This window comes from Pinus tabuliformis, chromosome 8 (assembly GCF_031772625.1).
Source record: "Pinus tabuliformis cultivar Carrire ecotype Pingquan chromosome 8, CPIR1, whole genome shotgun sequence".
Taxonomy (NCBI): Eukaryota; Viridiplantae; Streptophyta; class Pinopsida; order Pinales; family Pinaceae; genus Pinus; species Pinus tabuliformis.
Window position 1 is genome coordinate 1494999217 of NC_142294.1, and position 17201 is coordinate 1495016417.

At 36.0% G+C, this 17201-nt stretch overlaps 1 protein-coding gene across 1 annotated transcript in view; it reads left to right on the forward strand.

Moving 5' to 3' along the window:
- LOC149241486 (calcium-transporting ATPase 8, plasma membrane-type-like) overlaps positions 1-17201 on the forward strand; it is a 391510-nt gene that overhangs the window by 240204 nt on the left and 134105 nt on the right. The gene's annotated exons all lie outside the window — the stretch shown is intronic.

A 17201-nucleotide genomic window follows, 5' to 3' on the forward strand; every position in this document is an offset into this window, starting at 1 on the left:
GCTTGGTCTTGTTGTGATAAGCTGGATTTGTAGCCAAGTGAATAGCACTCTGATTGTCACAGAGTACATTCACTCTTTCCTGCATCCTTCCAATCTCATAAAGTAGACCCTTTAACCATATTACTTCTTTATTGGCATCTGAAGCAGCTATATATTCTGCTTCAATAGTGGACAACGCAACTGTTTCTTGAAGCTTTGACATCCAACTAATTTCTCCACCTGCAAGAGTAAAGACATCACCTATAGTAGATCTCCTTTTGTCCAAATCACTTGCATAATTAGCATCTACATATCCAAAGGCTGATCCTTCACCACCATTAAAGATTATGCAATAGTCACTTGTACCTCTTAGATATTGAAGCACCCATTTCACTTCTCGCCAATGTTCTTCACATGGATTTTCCATGAACCTACTGACAACTCCAACTGCATGGGAAATGTCAGGTCTTGTAGATACCATCCAATACATTAAGTTTCCTACAACATTTGCATATGGTACATGAGACATACATTGCTTTTCTTCATCAGTTATAAGACTCAAAATCGAAGAAAGCTTAAAATGGGAAGCTAATGGAACATTAACAGGTTTCACATTGTTCATACAAAACTTTTCAAGTACTCTTTCCATATACCTCTGCTGTGATAACCAAATCTTACCATTTTTCCTGTCTCTATATATCTCCATGCCCAAGATATGTTTTGGTGCTCCATGATCCTTCATATCAAACGTCCTAGAGATCCGAGCCTTTAGTCTGTTGATCTCTTCCATGTTTTTGCTTGCAATAAGCATATCATCAACATACAAAACTAAGATAATGAATATGCCACTAAAATTCTTGAAGTATACGTAATCATCGTACTCACTTCTAATAAAGTTCTAGCTCACCATGAAGGAGTCAAACTTCTTGTACCATTGCCTGGGAGACTGCCTCAGGCCATACAATGATTTCCTGAGCTTGCAAACTAATCTTCTGCTGCGACCTTGTACAAAACCTTATGGTTGTTCCATATATATCTCTTCATCCAAATCACCATGTAGAAAATTTGTTTTAACATCTAACTATTCTAACTCAAGGTTAAGTAATGCAGTTAGTGCCAACACAGTACAAATAGAAACAAGTTTTACAACTGGTGAAAAAATATCATGAAAGTCAATACCTTCAACCTAAGAATAACCTTTTGCTACCAATCTCGCCTTATACCTTTCGAAACTTCCATCAGCTTTCCGTTTCAATTTGAAGACCCATTTGCATCCAACAACACTTCTCCCTTCAGGAAGTTCTACAAGATCCCAAGTATTGTTCATGGCTAAGGAATCCATTTCTTCTTCCATAGTCATTTTCCATTTTCTGCTATTTGTATCATCTACTGCTTCCTGATAACAAGAAGGTTCCCCATCTTCAGTAATCAAAGCAAAAGATGAAGTAGAATATTCATACCTTTTGGGAGTTTTTATTTCCCTTGTAGACCTTCTTAGAGTGACTGGTTGCTGAACTGGTTCAAAAAATTCAACAATTTCCTTTGTATCTTCATCACCTTTTCCTCCAAAAGTCTCTCATTCTTTTCAACTTTCAAAAAAAGGTCTAGCCTCCAACTGAATTTGTTGATTTGGAGATACATGTTCTTGTTCAATTCTTTCATCATTTGATTTTAAAAGAGAATATTCATCAAATGTTACATCTCTACTATTGACTATCTTCCACAACGTAGGAACCCACAACCTGTATCCTTTCACCGCATAGTCATACCCAACAAAGACATAACATTTTAATTTTGGATCTAATTTTGAACGCTGATTTTTAGGAATAAGAGCATAGGCATCACAACCAATTATCCTTAAACGTGAATAATCGCAAGAGTGACATGACCAAACTTCTTCAGGAATTTTACAATTAATTGCTAATGAAGGTGACCTGTTAACTAAATAACAAGCAATGGATATTGCTTCTGCCCACAACTCCTTTTGTAGATTAGCATTGCTGATCATGCTTCTGGCTCTTTCCATAAGAGTCTAATTCATACGTTCAGCAACACCAATTTGTTGAGGTGTATAAACATCAGTTTTTTGTCTAACAATTCCTTCATCCTTACAGTATTGTTCTAATTCTAGAGAAGTAAATTCACCACCATTGTTAGTTCTTAAACATTTAATTGATTTGCCTATTCTTTTTTCTATCATTGCTTTAAATTGTTTAAAGACATTGAATACATGAGCTTCCTTTTTCAACATAAATACCCAAACTTTACGGGAGAAATCATCAATAAATATTAAAAAATACTAAGCACCTCCATATGATGCAACAGGAGATGGTCCCCACAGATCAAAATGAATATAATCCAATATTTCTTTAGTATTATGACTTTCAGTTTTAAATCTTTGTTTACATTGTTTTCCATACACACAATGTTTATAGAAATCCAACTTCAAGGATTTCAAAATAGGAAGTGATTTACGTTTCATCAGTACCTGAAGACCTTTCTTGCTCATGTAACCCAATCGATGATGCCATAGGTGAGTACCTTCTTATTCTTTCTCTGGCACAATCGTTGCTTCACTTACCTGAGTACTTCCTTTGAGTCTGTAAATATTTCCAACCTTTTCTGCTTTCATAACAACTAGGGCACCTTTAAAGACTTTTAGCACTCCATTCTAACCTGCAAACTTATAACCATACGAATCCAACACTCCCAAAGAAATCAAATTTTTCTTCAATTCAGGTACATGTCTAACACTAGTTAATGTTCTAACTGTGTTATCATATATTTTAATCCCGATATTTCCCATCCTAACAATCTGACATGATACATTATTACCCATAAACACAGAACTACCATTTACATCTTCATATGAAGTAAACCAATTTATGTGTGGACACATGTAATGAGAAGCCCTAGAGTCTAACAACCAACTTTCAAAATCCTAAGGGACATTACATACAGGTAAAGTTTCATCTATCATACATAACTCTTCATCAAATAAAACTTTGTCTATCATACCTGAATCAACCTGATTTGCTTCCTGCTTCGGGTTATCAGACTCTTTTCATTTCCAAGAGTCTTTCCTAAGGTGTTGAATTTTATTGTAGTGCCAACATTTTGCCTTACACTTCTTTCTCTTTGATTTTGATCCAGAAGATCCCCTTGTTTTTCCTCCTCTTTCCTTTGACCGTCCTCTGGCTATCATGGCTTCTAGTGTTGATGTTTCAGTATTGGATTTCCTTTGTACTTCTTCAAACAAGAGAGCTCCCACAACTGATTCAAATTTCAAAGAATCAGCAGTGCTCAAACTAATTGAAGTTATGAAGTGGTCCCATGACTCGAGAAGAGAACACAACAAGGTTATAGCTTTGTCTTCTTCCTGAATTTTAACTTCCATATCTGATAATTGGCATATAAGTGTATTAAAAATATTTAAATGTTCTGCAAATTTTGTACCCTCCTTCATCCGTAGACTGTACAATTGTCTTTTCAAATAAATTCTATTGGTTAACAATTTTGTCATATATAGTTTTTCCAGTTTTTCCCATAAACATGTCGTTGTACTCTCTTCAACAATGTTGAAGAGAACTTCATCCGCCAGGCATAACCTGATGGTACTGAGAGCTCGGGAATCCAAGTCCTCCTAATTTGAATCTATCATGCTAGCAGGTTTCATATTTTCAGTGTCCAATGCTTTGTGCAACCCTTTTTGCACTAGAAAATACCTAACTTTTAGTTTCCATAGAGAAAAGTTGTTCTTGCCAGTGAATTTCTCCACCTCGAACTTTGCATTCATCATCTTCGCCATTTTCTTCCTATAGGGTTAAAAAAGAATTTGCTTCTAGATTTTCTTCCTAGGGTTCTTCCAACTAAGGGTTCACTTTTAGATTCAATTTCTATTTCAAAACAAATCCGGATTCTCTTCCTTCTTCCTGATTCAATTATTTAAAAAAAAACATTTCTGATTTCTAAAATTGACCCCAAAAAATTTCCAGAATTTTCGCGAAAAAAAACTTCAAACCCACTTCAACCCTTTCCAATTTTCCAGTTACTTGGAAAAAAAACAGTTTCACTGCTGCTTAAAAATTTCCTTCCTTTCTTTTCAACCAAAGAAACCCTACCAAAACAAAAGGAAAAATTTGCATTCAACAAATTTTTCTTTTCTTTCTGTTTTCACCAAACCCTCAGACAGTAGGCTGCTCCTCCAGTGGAATTCAACGGACTCAGGTAGGCAAATAAAATGGCTCTGTCTCTAGCACTGACTGATTTAAAAAAAAAAATGGTGGCTCAGCTCTTGTGGCAGCCTTCTTCCTCAATAGCAGCAGTGACGACAACTCTTCTCCTTTCAGAAAACCGATCAGGCTCCTTCTCTTGATAGTGGTAGCATTTTTTTATGTCTCCATCATCACATCTATGCTTTTTAAACTTCCAAATGGGCTCAAATTATTTTAATGGCTTTCTCAGGCAGCAAATTTCAGTGTGGGCATGAGCTCTTCGAGTTTGGGTGCACTATTCCAAACCTTGACGGTTCTCGTCGCTCCCTTCAAACTCTTCAACTAGTGCTAATAAAGAAAAGGCCTTTTCTCCCTTCGAACTCTTCAAACTTTTCAACCAGTTAGAATGACTGGAATGAACCCTTTTTTTCCTTCAACGGTTGCTCCTTGTTGGACTGGCAGCTTAAACAAAAAATGACGGGTTTCTTATTCTTCAGCGACTGCTCCTTGCTGGACTCGTAGCTTAAACAAAAAATGACAGGTTTCTTATTCTTCAGTAGCTACACAAAAAAACAGTTTTCTTTTTCTTCAGTTGTTGCACACAAAAAAGAAAAGAAAAAAAAGACGGGTTCTTTTTCTTCAACAGCTGCCACGCAACGTCTCTCTTCGAGGGCTCCCAGTTTTTTCAACTCAACGGAATGGCTCTGATATGACTTGTTTGCCAAGCAGTTAATTAAACAAGAAATGTATAAATGAAACTGAATGCAAAGGCACAAGTAAAAAAACACAATGTTTTTGCATGGTAAAACCTTCACAGAGTGTCAAGGAAACATCCACGGGGCAAGGGATTGGATTTTCTATTAAATCAACAATTATTCTCCACACTTACAATAGTTCGGGTATTCATCATTTTATAAATGCCTCCTCCATTACCTAATTGTTGTTTCGGTATAAAACCAATTTGGTAGTAAATACAATTTTTACACATATTTACACAATTAGTTGTCAAATTCCAACAAAATATTGTTTCCAACTAATACATGTTTTTCTCCCCTAACTCCCTATTATTTAACAAAGAAGCGTGAGTTTAACAAGTGTTTCCATGACCTTGCATCTACAGAGCTGCCTAATTTTATAAATTTGTAAAACTTCTAACTTATTGATATGAAATGATTCCATTACCTCTTTTAATTCTCTGTGTCTTTTAATTGATTTCCCAAGCCATGAACAAATTTTGTTTACAAATTTGTCAATATATTGCAACTCTAAAAAATGAGATGAAGCATCATTGGCTTCTAATGCTTCCCTATGAGTTATTTAATAGATATCTAATAAATGAAGACAAGCTCGATGAAGCTCATAAGCAAACCTTCATGAATACCCCTCAAGGAAGATGCACCATCTAAGCCAAAACCAACTAACTTTGTGGTCTATGTGGATCTTTAAAAAGTACCAGTGAGATGGTAAAAAGGATCAAAACTCAAAGTGACAGAATCTAGATAAACTTAGCATTGGATCAAAGTGCTCGTCATCCTGATTCTAATGATGTGAACGACACTCGAATCTGAGCTCATATGAAGAAGTTAGAGAAAGTCAAAGTTCAGGTTTGACTTCGACAGGTGGTAGGAGAAGGTGACGTGGCAGAATTCTTCGGTGAATGGGGAAGCACCAAGTGGCAAGCTACCATTGGTCCGACATTTTGCAATTGCAGATCAAAAGAGGTTGGTGGTAAAGAATCAGCCCCAGCAGGATCAAGGTTGCGATGTGATCACACATCACAAAGGGGAAGAGTTACATACTCAGGCCGCAACAGTCAAGGATGCGATTGCGATATCGCAATCGCATATCGAACATGCCACATTCGCAAACCATAAGACCCATCAGTTCCTACTGTTTTTTATTTGTGATGGTTTTCAAATCCGATATATTATACATTGTGTTTAATAGCCCGTCGATTCCATCGTTATCGCAGGCCGCTTGTCGCAAAGGTCAAGACTATCAATCGATTGAAAACGCTAATTGTGATTTGCAATGAGGTTATCTACGTTGATGGATTATTTCCATCGATGTTAAAACCATCGGGTTAAGGGATTAACGTGCATTAAGAGGTTTATGGTATGTTTAAACAGGTTTTTACTGCGTACTATTCCAGGCCCGAGATCCTCTAATGGAAACGAACCATTGTTAAACTTGTCCTCTGTTGGAACTACCCAGGATTAATTAATCGACTAATCAAGGTTATATAATGGACGGTCCACACGGGGAAAAAGGGGGAGAATGGCATAGAAGTTCATAAATTATTGTGTATAGTAGTAACTCGTCTTGACAGCAGGTCAGAACCTCACCTTGAGCAATAGGGAGGTTCCGAGAGGGTACAGAAGCTTCATTTCTTCGAATTGGGTGTTCGGATAGGCGATTCTGCATGATTTTTCACGAGGATTTCAGTGGTACTTTCTGTTTTTGAATTTGGGATCTCCATTCTTTGTCCATGTTCTAGCTTGGAGGTATAAAGATTGTAAATGAATTTTGATTGTACTTTTATCTCTTTTTATGTCACTTAATGAATGAAGGCCTCCCCACTATTGAGCAAGGCCTAGAGACATAGTCCAAATTGGATGAACTCCATAATCAAATCTTTGTGTCATGGTTTCATGCTTATCTTGTTATTTCTGCATTGTTTTATGTGCTTTTAAGTTCCATGGTTAATAAGCTCTATTACATAAAAGATATTGGATCAAGTTTGGTATCATAGTTGGTCTTTGTCGATGCGAATTTCATGAGTATATACTAACTCAAAAAAAGCTGCGAAAATGCAAAGGAAAGCTTAAGTCCTTTGATCCCAAAGCAGGATGTGCATAATGAAGAAGAAACATGGCCAACGAAGAATCTCATTGGGAAGAGGAACAAAATTACCGTAAGTTATTCTTCAATATGGCAGAGAAAGTGGACAAGTTGTTTTTAGAGTATGAGAATACAATTGGGCACGAGAAGAAAGATGTCAATGACAATGGATCGGTAAATCATGAAGGTGGTGGAGAAGAGCATCCTCACTCTAAGAAACATACATCTAAGAAACCATTCTTCAAGCTAGATGTAAAGTTTGACCTACCCATGTACAATGGAGAGTGTAATGTAGAAAAAATTAACATTTGGATAAGACAGATAGAGATTTACTTCCATATTCAACAGATCGAAGAAGATGAGGAAAAGGTCAAGTTAGCATCTCTTTGGCTGAGTGGAACCAGTCTCGTTTGGTGGGAGAGAAAGTTTCATAAGGGCAAAAAAAAGTTGGATAACCTTCTTTCCTCTTGGTCCAATTTTATTTCTACATTGAAAGACCAATTTTACCCTTTGGGTTATAGACAAAAGGCACTAATGGAATGGAAATATCTAAGGCAAGGTAAAGGCCAAAATGTGTAAATCTTCATTGAAGAATTTCAGAAATAAGCATTGAATTTGGGCATCTCATTAGATTCACCCGAGACCGTAACTAAGTATGATGGTGCATTACATAGTTACATAAGACACTCACTGTTATTGTTCGAGCCTACTATGATTGATGCGACTAGCATAAGGGCCATTCATCTTGAAAGCCGAGGCAAGAATGATAGATATTATCAAGCCAAGAAAACATCATTCAAACCTCAACATGGAAAAATCCAGAAGAAAGGTAGGGGGAAGGATAAGAAAATCTTCGTAACTAAGAAAGAGGAAGGAGCAATACCATCTTGCATGCATTGCAAGAGAGAAGGTCATGACAAGGACCGTTGTTGGAATCTACATCTAGCACTGAGACCAAAGTGATTCAGTGGAAAGGGGAAGTAGAAGATAATGGCAACGATGCAACAAGACCTTAGATCAGATTCTGACAACGAGACATTGATCATAGTCATGGATGCAAGAGGTTCTCTTTTTGTTAGTAATAATTCTGATTCAATTGAAAGTACTAGTTATTTGAATGAGCCTGTAAGTAATGAGCAAAATAGAATTGAATTATTCCACATTAGGGTTATTATAAAACACACAAAGGTGGAAACTTTGTATTTTTTGGCATGTACATGATGACTTCTATCGAGATGGGGGAGATCAAGAAATAGGTACAAGAATTTCTAAGTCAAGGGGTCATCAGACCGAGTTCTTCTCTATGCGGCTCACTGATCGTGTTGGTGCCAAAGAAAGATGACACATGGAGAATGTGTGTAGACTACATAGCGCTAAACAAAATTATGGTGAAGAATCGATACCCTCTCCCTCACATTGATGAATTATTAGATCAGTTGGAAAATGATGTCTATTTTACAAAATTGGATTTGCGTAGTGGATATCACTAGGTTAGAGTTGCAAAACAAGACATTTGGAAGACTGCATTCAAAACCAAGCATGGGTTGTTCGAATGGATGGTGATTCCATTTGAACTATGCAATGCTTCGGCCACGGTTATGAGGGTAATGAATGATTTTTTTAGGCCTTTTCTTGATAACGTTGTGCTTGTATATCTCAATGATATTCTTGTTTATAGTAGGAAAAAGGATGAACATGTATGTCATGTGAAGAAAGTTCTTGATGTTCTGAAAAATAAAAAATTGTATGTAAAATTGTCAAAGTGTGAGTTTGGGAAGACCTCTCTAGTTTATTTAGGTCACATAGTCAGTAATCAGCAATTGAAAATAGATATCTATATAGATGTGATTATGAAGTGGCTTGAGCCCACAAATGTTACAAAGGTATGAAGATTTTTGGGTGTGTTACAGTATTAGAGAAGGTTCATTGCAAACGTTTCTATTATCGCAGCCCCCTTACACACATTTAAAAGTGTGAAGAAGGCCTTTCAGTGGGGAGGAAAGCAGCAGAAATCCTTCGACACGCTGAAAGAGAAGATCAGTACAACACCGGTGCTAGCCTTACCAAAACTTCAACAACCTTTTGAGATTGAGACAGATGCTAGTGGATATTCCACGAGCGTTGTATTAATGCAACAAAGGAAGCTTGTATGTTGCCATTCAGAGACTTTCTCCCAGGTTGTTATGAATTATCCCATGTACGACAAGGATTTGTATGCCTTGGTTCAGAGTGTAAATAAGTGGAAACACTACCAGCTCGGCAAGGAGACCATCATCCATATGGATCATCAAACCTAGCAATACCTTCAGGCACATACCAAGCTTCAACAAGCTCGTCATTTCAGATGGATGGGATTCCTCTAGCAGTTTCATTTGGTAATAAAATACAAGAAGGGTGCCAACAACAAATTAGTAGATATGCTTTCTCGCCCTCCTATTTCTGCATCTGTAGTTTTGTAAAATGCTTCTTTATTGTTAGAAAGTTATGTTGAACAATATGCTAACGATAATGGTTTTAAAGAGATTTATGCAAAACTGACTCATGGATCGCAAGTGGACAATTATTATTTGTAGGGAAAACTATTGTATCACCTTGGAAAATTGTGTATACCCATTGATGAAAGGGTACATGTAATCCGAGAGGCTCATACCTCTCTTATGTTTGGTCATTTTGGGGTCGAAAAAGCTTTATGTCATTTATAGAGGTTTTGTTTTTGGCCTCATATGAAAAACAATGTGACTCGTTTTGTAAAGGGTTGTGTGTTTTATTTTGTTTCAAAGCCCTCTAATAGAAAAATTGGGCTCTACACACCACTCCCTATTCCGAGTCGACCATGGGAAAGTGTGTCCATGGATTTTTTAGGTGATTTTCCTATGTCTAGGAAAGGTCACGACTATTTGTATGTCGTCATGGATCATTTTAGTAAAATGTATATTTTAATGCCTTGTAAAAAGCAGGCCACTGCTGAGAAGATTTCTTATGTTTTCTTTCAGCACATTTGGGTCCATTTTGGGTTGCCCACATCTATTGTGTCAGATCAAGACTCCCGCTTTCTTGGAGAGTTCTGGACTAGCTTATGGAGAATGATGGAAACTAAGCTGAAAATAAGTATGAAGTTTCATCCATAGACCGATGGGAAGACAGAGGTTGTCAACTGCACCATGGTACACTTGTTACGAGGCTATTGTGGAAAACATTCCAAGTTGTGGGATGAACAGCTTCCTTATGTGCAGCATGCATACAATCAAGCATCACATTCATCCACACAGAGCTCACCATTCGAGACATGTTTTGGTTATCTACCAAGGGATCCCTTAGACATGGTCTTTGGGAAATATGAATATGGAAATGGACGAGATGATAGGAAAAAAGAATGGAAGTTTATTCAGTGGATACAGGTGATTCATCAGGTAGTATAGGAGCAGTTGGAGAAGGGTCAAGCTCGGTATAAAGCTAGACATGATAAGCACTGAGTTGACCATCAATTTCAAGTTTGGTACAAGGTATGGCTCCACATCAGCAAGGATAGAATGAAGGGAGAAGGGAATAAATTTAGATCTATTCGATATGGTCCCTTCACCATATTGGAAAATAGTGGAGACAATGCTTTTCATCTTGACTTTCCCTCTTATATGCAAATGTACTCAGTAGTAAATGTTGAAAATTTAAAGCTTTATGAACCTCCATTGTTTATGGATACCAAAGAGGTTGCAAAAATTCCTACAGTGGATGATTTCGCACCAGAGTATCTAGACAAGTTGCCTGAAGATACCATACTCGACATGAAAACCAGAACTTCACGACGGGGAGATGTGGAGTACATTCATGTTGGCTTCAAAGAAATGCATCTGAGTAAAGCTCGGTGCATGGAGAAAGAAAAAGTGAGGGAGTAATTTCCTCACTTACCAATTGATTTAAAAGGCTTTTGGTGGTCCAAAAGCTCTTAGTGGGGAGGATTGATCCAGGTGGATCTTTAAAAAGTACCAGTGGCATGGTAAAAAGGGTCAAAGTTCAAAGCAGTAGAATCTAGATAAAATTAGCATCGGATCAAAGTGCTTGTCATCCTGATTCTAACGATCTGAATGACACTCCAATCTGGGCTCATATGAAGAAGTTAGAGCAATTCAAAGTCCAGGCTTGACTTGGACAATTGGCAGGAGAAGGTGACATGGAAGAATTCTTCGGTGAATGGGGAAGTTCCAAGTGGTAGGCCGCCATTGGTCTCACATTTTGCAATTGCAAATCGGAAGAGGTCAACAGTAAAGAATTGGCCCCGACAGGATCAGGGTTGCCATGCGATTGCACATCACAAAGGGGAAGAGTTGTAGAATCGGCCCCCAACAGTCAGCGATGCGATTGTGATATTGCAATCATATAACGCACATGCCGCATTCACAAAGCATAAGACTCGTTGGTTTTCGCTGATTGCGATTTGTGATGGTTTTCAGATCTATTATATTATACAATGTGTTTAATAGGTCTTCGGGTCTGTTGTTATTGCAGACTGTTTGTCGCAAAAGTCAAGACTGTCTCCGATTGAAAACGCCGATTGTGATTTGCAATGAGGCTATCTCTGCTAATGGATTATTGTCGTCGATGTTAAAACCACCAGGTTAAGGGATTAACGTGAAGTTAAGAGGTTTATGCTATGTTTAAATAGGTTGTTACTACGTACTATTCTATGCCTAAGATCCTCTGATGGAAATGAATCATTGCTAAACTTGTCCTCTGTTGGAACTGCTCGGGATTGAAGAATCGATTGATCAAGGTTATATAATGGATGATTCGCACAAGGAAAAAGGGGGAGACTGGCATAGAAGCTCTGAAAATATTGTGTACAACAATAATCTGACCTAACAACAGGTTGGAACCTCACCTTGAGAAACAGGGAAGTTCCAAGAGGGTGCAGACGCTTCATTTCTCTGAATTTGGTGTTCGGATAGGCTATTATGCACGATTTTTTGCTAGGATTTCAGTGGTACTGTCACTTTTTGAAACTGGGCTCTCCATTCTTCGTCCATCTTCGATATTGGAGGTATAAGGGTTGTATATGAATGTTGCTTGTACTTTTATCTCTTTTTATGCCACTTAATGAATGAAGGCCTCCCCACTGTTGAGCGGGGTTGTGAGACGTAGTCCAAATTGGATGAACTCTGTAATCAAATATTTGTATCATGGTTTCATTCTTATCTTGTTATTTCCACATTGTTTTATGTGCTTTTAAGTACCATGGTTAATAAGCTATTCTACATGTAATTCTAATGCATCTATAAGTAAAAGATCTTGGATCACTTTGTCAAATATATATTCATTTCTGCTAAAATAGTTCTCACTATATCATGCATTCATTGAGTTGTTCCATCCTTTATTTCAAGAAAATGTATAAACTTTGTTGCACATTGAGCTCCTCCTTCATTTTTCAAATATGTAATATAAACAATCAAACGGTGTTCGACATTTCAATCAGTACTTTCATCAACTAAATTTGAGTAAAATGGACTATGTAAAATCTCCTTTTTTAATTTGTTCCAATACGCCTCTATAGTCAGTTGAACAAACTATTTTCCTGATATTGTATTTATGTATGTAGAATATTCATCTGTTAGAGGCATGTGTGGAGTGTATTTATACCTATTCAAGTCATATATTAACTTATATAATTTAGATATAAATCATGTATAGTAACAAAACACATGTTTTCAACCACTAATATATTTCTCTCTTTCTCAACATCTACCATTAGTTTGATGTGCTTAGCGATTGCAATGTTACTTTGTTTGTTTTCTCCCTCCAAAATTTGTAAAAATAATTTAAGACCTTTTAATTTTGCATGGCCAATTGACCACTAACTTGAAGAGTAGCACTTCCATCTTTTGCAAATGGAGTGTCTCTTTTAAATTTAACATACCAAGAACATTTATTTTTTCATTACCATTACAATATTTTCCAACATAGGCCCATGGAAATGTTGTCTTCCATTTATATTTGAATATTTTTTTGTGTTTCTTTGATGGGTTTTCTCTTTCAACAAGCTCTACACTGTCTGATTCTTCATCTTCATGTAGATGAGCATCAAGTTCATTTTGAAGACTACATGGTTGATAAGAATGTTATGGGAAACCAAATGCGTCAACAATTGACAATTACATTTTATGTTTCTTAGGGCAATTGATAGGATACATTTTTTAACATTTACATCTATTCAATAAATAAAAACAATAGAATAAATAAATACATAAACTAAAAATCCCTTAACAACATTATGGCAGAAAAAATTCAACCATAGCAAGATGCCATAGCATTTGACCAAAAATTTCTTGATAGGTTATTCAAGCAAGAGTTTGAATGAGAGCGATATAGTTGTGGAGTTTTTACATTTGGTAGATTTGTATAATTGTGACAATAAAACTTCCACCATTAAAAAGTTTAATGTACAACACGACTCCAACATCCATGCATGTGATGGAAGGATGACAGGCAGTTTCATTCAGGGTTTCTTGCAATAATGTTGATTTCTTGGGGCGTGGATTCTATGGTGTGCAAGATACATTGTGTGACCATGAAGGATGTCATTACTTCAAGGAGTGTTACATTAAGGAATCCATAGAATGAAAAACCAAATGCAAATGAAGATATGAGGAGGATAAGGAAGAATACCTTAACACTCTAGCGTCATATGATAACTTTCCTTCTATGGATGATGGGTTTCAATTCAAATGAAAATGGAAAAAATAGACATAGGGAAAGATCACTAGAGGACAATCAGGAAGGAATGAGAGCACACATACAATTGTTTAATGGGTATTTAATGCGCTCTTCTGCCCTACATCAAGTGCAATAGCACCATGAGTGTTTCATGTCTCATTGTTGCAGCTTACATCATGTCGGTGTAAGTTAGGGTCCTAGGAAAAGTGTCCCTAAATTGTGACATAAATATTAACTTGTATGAGGTCATTCAGACTCTGACTAGTCTCCTCCACAAAACTGTCACTAGTAAGAGTGATTTATGTGTTGTTCTAGACTCTACATTCTTGTAAACTTAGAAAACATTGATGGGTTATTAAAAATATTTCCCTTCTTTTGAAATATATAAATTTTATCTAACGTTCGCGATTGACAAGTGATTTTGATATTTTAAATTTGTTTCAAAAGGTAACTTATTTTTAGCCCTTTTGGGACAAGTCAGAAGCCTCGGGAAGGGTTGGGATGAGTTCAATTTTGAACGTTGGTGACTTCCAGTGAACCAATGTCTCATTGGGGCTTCCTTTCATCTTTCAATCTTATGTGTGTTACAATATTTGAGATATCAGAAGATGGAAATAAAGTTATTAGATGCTTTGAGCAAGAAAGTTGCTTTTGCCAACTTAACTAGTTTTTTTGTTTTTTGTTTAGGTGGGAGAAATATTGCGCATATATTAATATAAATAACATACAAATATAAATACAATTAATGTATAACTAAATTGTATTTCAACAAAACATTTTAATAAAAGAATGTTCTTAATTTGAAATTCTTTTAATAAGAAAAAATCAAAAGGTCCAATGGAGTCAACCTCAGCTAGAAGTATCCATTTAGAAAAATATGTTAAAGAAAATATGACCCCAAATATCCCAAACAAAGTTTTAGTAGTCTCGTACATATATAAAATTTTCAAATAAATGAAAATGTGTCTTAACTTCACCACAAAGCAGACACAATTCATTCATTACACCCGTTATTAGGTGTCATTCATTGAATATTAAATCTTGCTAAATCAACAATCCAGAAAAAATCATCATTTTATAAGAGAGCTTGCAAGTCCAAACTAGTTAAAAATTATGGACTTACTTTTGTTATGCATTTGAAATACTTAGCACTTATTTAAATTACCTTAAAAGAATGTGTGACATCATTTAGGTTTGTACACGCAAATGGGTTTATCAAAAAATCACGTCCAATCTTACTAAATAGGACCTAAAGTATGTTATATCTCCCAAATCGTATTTGATGATAAAACTATTAATCCATAAGGCAAAACCCAAGAGAATATCCCTAGTAGGATTATTAAAGTTAAGCAATGAGGCATGAGGTGGTGTGAGAGTAGCTTTAGTAAAACAATATTTTTTTTTGGTACTTTTAAGATATAAAAGAGGTGATGGAAAAAAATAGACATTAGTGTCAAATCAATCGAAATGGAGTTAAGAAAAATCTAAGGGGTATTATGGTACTAAGAATAAACATATTTTCAAAATGGATTTTTCCCTATGGATTAAGATGAGAAGACTAGGGTCAATGACTCGATAGTCTCTTATCTAATCAAGATAAAAATGATGACCAATACTTACAAAGAAGGGGTCCTAAAAGGAGAAGCTTAACTACAAAACTCAACTACTATAGCTTAGTAATAGTAATTGAAAATCTGGCTAGAGTTCCTAAAAGAGTAGACAATGCTAAGAAATTAAAGGCTTGCTAAAATAAGCAAGGGAATAGGATAAAATTTACAATAAAATCATTTCCATTCAAGTGGAAAACTTTACCCTTCAATAGATCAATTTTTCTAGCTTTGTAAAAGACTTTAAAATGTATAATCATTATTTATGTGCCAAATAGCAACTAATGGAGAATAACTTTGAGAATTGACACCAAATATTCATACATCCCACAAAAAAAAAATCCCTTATATATCATTTACACTCCAAGAAAGATATGCTAATGAAGCTCCAACAAGAAGAAGCTCCAAAAACCCAACCATGAGTACATATGAGGAGTGAATACATTGTATATAGAGCCTAGCTCATTTATTTAAAAAAAAAAAAATTATTATTCATGTGAAAACCTAATATATAGCCTAGGAAGGAGTAAATAATGATTTCCTTCAACCAATATTCAACAATGCATAAAATAATGAAGTGGTCAAGGTGCACAAGTACAAGACTAGAAAACATGTATACCCAAGAGAGTGGGGAAATCCCTATCAAAAAAGTAAGAAGAATAGTCAAAGGTGAAACTACTAGCCTCTAAAGGCCTCTAAGTGGATAGATCAACAAATAACTCCTTAGATTAAGCAATGAAGACCTCACAATAAAAACCTTGCTTTGGAGACTTTGATCTTCATTGAAAGCCTTCGATCTTCTCTTAGAAACTTTGATCTTGACCCGATACAACTTCTAGAGGTAGTAGCACCCAGCAACAACAACTTTGATCTATACTTTGATTTGGCAGCAGTAACATGCAACAACTGGCTACAACATAAATAAGAGAAATTTTATCTTCCAAACTAAGGCATGAGAGAGAGAGAGAGATAGATGCACCAAAACTTTGATTTTCCTTCCTTCATTCTCCTATAAAAACTCGCATTCCTTTTGATTCCTTCCTCTATTTCACACTTTTTCTCAACTTCAATGAGATATCGAACTTTCTTGAGTTGTTCTCTTCCAAATGAATTCGACTTTCTTCTTTTATAGTTTTTAGGTGAGGTTGAATAGCCCTCCTTGAGGCCGACTTGATCATCTTAAGGTCAACATTGTGTGTGAGTAACATAATTCATATTTGACTTAATAGTCAACCCTTTTACATGATTCAAAAGCCCAAGAAGGGTCTCTTTAAATGTACAATGACTTTATTGACTCAAAATAAATCCTAGAAGTCCTCAATGGCGACTTTGACCTAAAACATGATGACCCAAGCATGAAACCCATGCTTTAAAAAGTCATAATAATAATAACAAAAAACATTTTCTTCATTATTTTGACAAGTACATTACATGATGACTGAAGTACATTAATGAGACCAAACCTAGTTACATTTTCCAACACTCCCTTTTAACTAGGGAGGTATTAATCATATGAAAGTACAGGGAAGATCTCAACTAAACGAACCATGAAAAATTTTAGGCACCGCAATGCCATGGGCTAGATTCTTCACGAGGAAAATCTATCCATTGGTCTCTCAACAATTTATGCATTGTAATTCCATGGACTAGATTCTTGACCAAGGGAATATATCCAAGTGGGACTAATATGGACTCAAGCTTTTAGCCTCTCTAGGTACCATCAGGCTAACTTGCTAACCATCAACCTAGTGATCCAAGTGTGTATGTAAGATCAGAACTCTATGACCAACACCGCCTTTCCAACTTCGGGACCTAGACATCAACATAAAGTGCTAGTTAGATGTCTTCTTAGGAA